This window comes from Physeter macrocephalus, chromosome 2 (genome assembly GCF_002837175.3).
Source record: "Physeter macrocephalus isolate SW-GA chromosome 2, ASM283717v5, whole genome shotgun sequence".
In the NCBI taxonomy this organism is placed as follows: domain Eukaryota; kingdom Metazoa; phylum Chordata; class Mammalia; order Artiodactyla; family Physeteridae; genus Physeter; species Physeter macrocephalus.
This window is the reverse complement of record NC_041215.1, coordinates 15,258,986-15,265,505: the sequence shown is the minus strand read 5'-3', so window position 1 is coordinate 15,265,505 and position 6,520 is coordinate 15,258,986. Positions and strand designations below refer to the sequence as shown.

The following is a 6,520-nucleotide window of genomic DNA, read 5'->3' as shown; positions in this document are numbered from 1 at the left end:
GCGGCCATGGCTCACGGGCCCAGCCGCTCCGTGGCACGTGGGATCCTCCCAGACCGGGGCGCGAACCCGGCCCCCCTGCATCGGCAGGCGGACGCGCAACCACTGCGCCACCGGGGAAGCCCCTCATTGCAATTTTTATACGAGTAGCATTGAATTTGTATATGCCTTTGGGTAGTATTGTCATCTTAACAATATAAGTTTTCAATCTATGAACTCAGATGTCTTTCCATCTATTTACATCTTCTTTAATTTCTTTCAGCAACATTTTGTAATTTTCAATGTACAAGCATTTCCCCTCCTTGGTTAAGTATGTTCCTAAGTATTTTATTCCTTTTGATGCTGTTGTAAGTAGAATTGTTTTCTTAAGTTTCTTTTGGGTTGTTCATTGTTAGTGAATAGAAACATAACTGATTTCTACATGTTTATTTTGTGTTCTGCTACTTTGCTGAATTTGTTTATTAGTTCCAACAGGGGTTTTTTGTTTGTTTTTTGTTTTGGTGTGTGTGGAGTCTTTATAGGGTTTTCCACATATAAGATCATGTCATCTGTGAAGAGAGATTATTTTACTTCTTCCCTTCCAATTTAGAAGCCTTTTATTTCTTTTTCTTGTCTAATTGCTCTGGCTAGGCATTCTAATACTAAGTTGAATGGAATTGGTGAAAGAAGACATCCTTGCTGTTATAGACTGAGTGTGCCCAACCCCACATTCATATATTGAAATCCCAACCCACAATGTGATGATATTAGGAGGTAAGGCCTTTGGGAAGTGATTAGGTCATGAGGGTAGAGCCCTCATGAATGGGATTCATGTCTTTATAAAGAGATCCCAGACAGCTCTCTTGCCCTCATTTCACCATGTGAGGACACAACCAGAAGGCAGCTGTTTGTAACCACAGGAGGGCCTTCACCAGAGTCTGACCATGTTGGCACCCTGATCTCGGACTTCCAACCTCCAAACTGTGAGAAATAAATTTTTGTTGTTCATAAGCCAACCAGTCTATGGTACTTTACTATAGCAGCCCAAACTGACTGACACTTGTCTTGTTCCTGATATTAAAAGAAATGCTTTTAGTTTTTCACTAAAAGCATGATGTGAGTGTGATGTGAGTTGTGAGTGTGTGATGTGAGTTGTGGGGTTTTCATACATGGTCTTTATCCTATTGAGGAAGTCCCCTTCTATTCCTAGTTTGTTGAATGTTTTTACCATGAAAGGGTGTTGGATTTTGTCAAATGCTTTTTCTGCACCAACTGAGGTGATCATGTGATTTTTGTCCTTTTTTAAAGGTGGTGTGTCATACTGATAAATTTTCATATGCAGATTAGTTTTGCCTGTGGCAGAATCTCACATAAGTGGAAGTAGAACTGATTCCGCAGACACTGTTGTGGGCTGGCAGTTGGCTCTTTTTCATGGCTGTATAGTATTGCACAGCATGCCTCAAGCACAGAGTCTCCATACTTCTGTGGATGGGCATTTTGGGTGGCTTCTGGTTGGGGTGACTAGGAATGGTGCTTCTGGGAACATCTGTGTCACATTTCTGTGGGGCAAGTCCCAGGAGTGAAGTTGCTGGCATGGGCATGGGTGCAAGCTAGGGGTGTTTGGATCCCAGCCCTCCCCACATCACACCATGGTTCATCATGTACACACTCACTTAACCTGGACTCTTGGGTTGAGTCTGGGGGCTGCTAACAGTTTTCCCCAGTATTAGAAATGTTGGATTTCCCTGGTGGCGCGGTGGTTAAGAATCTGCCTGCCAATGCAGGGGACACGGGTTCAAGCCCTAGTCCGGGAAGATCCCACATGCCGCGGAGCAACTAAGCCCATATGCCACAACTACTGAGCCTGTGCTCTACAGCCTGCAAGCCACAACCACTGAAGCTCACGTGCCTAGAGCCCGTGCTCTGCAACAAGAGAAGCCACCGCAATGAGAAGCCCACTCACTGCAACGAAGAGTAGCCCCCACTTGCCGCAACTAGAGAAAGCCCACGTGCAGGAACGAAGACCCAACACAGCCAAAACTAAATAAACAAAATAAATAAATTTTTTTAAAAAAGAAAGAAAAAAAAGAAATGTCACTGAGCTGTGCATTACTGTGCCAAAATTTCACAGCCGCCTCTTGAGGAATGAGAGGGCAGGGGCATTTGAGTGTCCTTGATATCCACCGCCATCTGGCCTTCCCTCCAGAAGTCCCCAGTGATCAATGTCACAGGGTTCCTGCATGCTGATTTCCCTTCAAACCTTCCACTTCTTTTTTTTTTTTTTGGCTGCACTACACGGCTTGTGGGATCTTAGTTCCCTGACCAGTCATTGAACTCGAGTCCTTGGCAATGAAAGTGCGAAGTCCTAACCATTGGACCGCCAAGGAATTCCCCAAACCTTCCACTTCTGACTACAAAATTACTAGCTGCCAGTGCTCTGAACTGAGCCCCAAATGAATGAATATTCTGAACTTCTCCTGAAAGAGAAGGGAGTTCCAGGAAGCTGAGGCCACTATGTTCCTGTCCACATCATTTGTTTACAAATATTATGTTGCCACACTGTGCATGGCCCCACACCAAGTGATGCTGGACTCACGAAAACTCAATCCTCAAGATCCCCCCAGTCTGGGGAGCAAAGGCAAACACAGATTCCTCCAGTCCCATGAGGTCAGGGCTGGGTTGGAGGGAGGAATTGGGGCTGGAGGACCCCAGAACAGGGAACTGGGCCCTGCCTGAGGGTTGAGAGAAGACTTCGGGAGGAGGGGGCAATGACGCTGGGTGTTGAAGGATGAATAGGAGTTCAATGGGTGGGGAAGAGATGGCAATGACCCTGACAGAGGGAATTTGCAAGAGCATGAGTCCGAGGACATTGAGCGAACATGGGGAACCGTGAGCAGGTGGGCACGTGGAGGCAGGGGGGACATTGCTTAAGGATCCCCGTCTGTAGAGTGACCTCAGAGGGAAGCAGCTCCTGCAGAAGCAGTGGACAGTCTTCCTCAAGGTCAGCCTCATATGCTCCATCCCGGGACTAGCTTCCACGTCAACATCCTGCAAGACTAAAGACTAGAGAGAAACTTTCTCTTACGGGAAACTCACACCGCAGTGTAAGTGGGCATCATCTCTGTGCCTCTGGGAGCAATAATAGGACATCCACTGCATGCTAACTCCTCATGGCCGGAGGCAAAAACAGCAGCTCAGGAAGGTTCAGGGCTTTGGATTTGAACACTCGGCTGCAAGCCTGGGCCAAACAGGGCCATCTCTTCCTTGAATCACTTCATTTCATCTTCACCCCCAACACTTGGGAGAAGAGAGTCTGATCTCCATTCATTGAACCTCCAAGAGAGGATTTCTGCTTGAGGGTTCATAGTGCTGGTGCCTCCAAGGAAATGCAGAGCCTGAGACCCCCACCTGCACCCATCTCCCCCTACCCCGAGTTCAAAATGGCAGGAGGCTGAGGACCACTTTCAAGGCCAGTCCCTTCCGGAGGGAGCACCTGAAGTCACCCCAGAGTTTTTTTACACGATCATTTTCCAAGCAATTTCCTGATGGAGAACCAAAGAAACAGAAAAGAAAACAAACAAACAAAAAAAGACACAACCCGTCCCACAATCGCTCAGCTCAGAGATAATCTCCCCTGGCATTTCATGTACTGCCTCCCAGCATTTAAAAAATGGCCTTATTATATTTTTATTATCCAAGTAATGTGACTCTCCTGGAGAATAAGCAACTGACAAGATAAGGAGAAAGAAAACATAAGCAGAAATTACCTATCATTTCCAAAACAAGAACTCTTACTATTGTTTTTTGAATTTTTGAATGTTATTTTATTTATTTTTTATACAGCAGGTTCTTATTAGTTATCTATTTTATACATATTAGTGTATATATGTCAATCTCCCAATTCATCCCACCACCACCAACCCCCAGCCACTTTCCCCCAAGAACTCTTTCTATTTTAAAGTATTTATTTTTCTTAGTATGCAACACCTCATGTCTACTGCAAATGATTTAGAAAATACAGCTAAAACAAAGGCAGAACAGTTTCTTTTTATTCCTTCACCCATAGATGAGCCTCGTTAACTCCAGTTCTATGGTTTCTTCACACTATGAATACTCATGAGATGAAGAACAGCAAATGCTTATGAGCAAAGACTGTGGACCCAGACAGCTCAGGTTCAAATCCTAGCTCTGCCCGCTGGCTGTGTGACTTTGGACAAGTAGCTTCACCTCTCTGGGCCTCAGTTTTCTTATCTATACAACAGGAAGGATGATCATCATGCTTCCAAGGCTCAGTGAAGATTGAGATAATGCACTTGCTGTGCCCAGAACATTTTTTACAACTTGATTTTTATGCTTCTTTCCTCTGCTTACAAAGTTAAGATATGCATACCATATACACAAAAATACACACACACACACACAAACGCACACACACACGCACACACACACGTAGCAACAGCTAATAGGAAGGGAAAGGTTGGCAACCCCACCCAGCAAAGCCCAACCTAAAGCAAGTTAGGGCAAGAGACAAGCCGACGTCCAGCCCCAGCCTGATCCCACGGGGAGCCCTGGAGCATGAACAGCACCCCAGAGCTTGTCTCGCTCAGAGGTGAGGGGGCTGGGCTAATATATCCAAATCCACCCTCACAGGGGCTATTATTTCTCTCCATTTTACAGAAGAGGAAGCTGGGACCCAGAAAGGGGTAGGTGATTTGTCCAGGGTCCAGACTTGATCCATGACATGGACGAAAGAGTCAAGTGATTAGGAAAAAAGCTAATTCTTAAATTTTTTTCCTTTTGTTATTTTATTTTATGTATTTATTTATTTATTTATTGGATGAAACCATTTTATAAAATAAAAAATGAAACTCCTAAAAAAATGAAACTCCTGCAATTAGTGAAAATATATATTGGTCCATCCTTTTTTTTTTTTTTTTTTTGTGGTATGCGGGCCTCCCTCTGCTGTGGCCTCTCCCGTTGCGGAGCACAGGCTCCGGACGCGCAGGCCCAGCGGCCATGGCCCACGGGCCCAGCCGCTCCGCGGCACGTGGGATCCTCCCAGACCGGGGCGCGAACCCGGTTCCCCTGCATCGGCAGGCGGACGTGCAACCACTGCGCCACCAGGGAAGCCCCTGGTCCATCCTTTTTGAAGTAAAATTTGACATTATAACCCCCAAACCTTATAAATATGCATGCCCTTTTGCTTAGCAATTCTGTATTTAGAAATTTATCTTGAGGAAATAATCACATAAGTGCTCAGAAAATGTTGTTAATAATAATACAAAACTAGAAGCTAAACATTCAGAAATACAGTATTGCTTACAAAACTTATGGTACACTTGTACAGTGAAATGTGTTTCAGAAATAAAATATGATTATGCCTGCCTATATTTATTGGTATGGAAAGACATTTATGATATGTTATAATATGAAAATCCAGGTTACCAAATAGAGTATGCTCCTTTTAAGATATGTATAATATGTTATTTTATTTTAAATACAAAAATATTATATGCTCAGTGTGAAAAATTCAAATTTAGAGTCCTGTTGAATAAAGGGAGAATCCCTACTTTGCCCTTTTGAGAACAATTTGACATGCATCCTTCCAGTTAGTTTATACCTGCCAGGTATAAATATACAGATGCAGACATTATATACAATTATTTTTTCTTATTTTTACAGAAGTGTGATTCTACTCTACATATTAATCTACAAATTGTTTTGTTTACACACTGTTCTGTGAATATATGTGCACATCTATACGCATAGATCTACCTCATTTTTTTTCCTTAAATGGACTACTTTAATCCCCCTCTGACATTTTTTGTAATGTTTTAAAAAAATTTTGGTAAATGTAAATTTATATTTTTTCTTTATTATTGTAGTATGGCTTACACCCAGGAACATGCATAAAGTGCATTAATTTTAGGTGTAGATTTTGGTTAATTTTTTTAAAATTTTTCTTTAAAATTTATTTATTTTTGGCTGCTTTGGGTCTTCGTTGCTGTGCACGGGCTTTCTCTAGTTGTGGTGAGCGGGGGCTACTCTTTGTTGAGGTGTGTGGGCTTCTCATTACAGTGGCTTCTCTTGTTGCGGAGTGCAAGCTCTAGGCGCGCGGGCTTCAGTAGTTGTGGCATGCAGGCTCAGTAGTTGTGGTGCACGGGCTTAGTTGCTCCGCGGCATGTGGGATCTTCCCAGACCAGGGCTCGAACCCTTGTCCCCTGCACTGGCAGGTAGATTCTTAACCACTGTGCCACCAGGGAAGTCCCTGGTTAATTTTTGATATGGGCACACCCAGGTAACCACCACCCAAGTAAACCTGGCAGGTCACCTGGTGCCTTTCCCAGTACATCATGTTTCAAATAGCTGTATGCATCTCACTCTCTTCATAGAGGTTGTCCCCCACTTTAAAAAATAATTTTATTGTCTTCCATTATTTTCACTATCTGATCTTTTTTTTTTTTTTTTTTTTTGCGGTACGCGGGCCTCCCACTGCTGTGGCCTCTCCCGTTGCGGAGCACAGGCTCCGGATGCGCAGGCTCAG

The 6,520-nt window shown here is 43.9% G+C and overlaps 1 protein-coding gene across 1 annotated transcript in view; it reads left to right on the top strand.

Moving 5' to 3' along the window:
* BORCS8 (BLOC-1 related complex subunit 8) overlaps positions 1 to 6,520 on the top strand; it is a 28,003-nt gene that overhangs the window by 7,189 nt on the left and 14,294 nt on the right. The window lies entirely within an intron of this gene.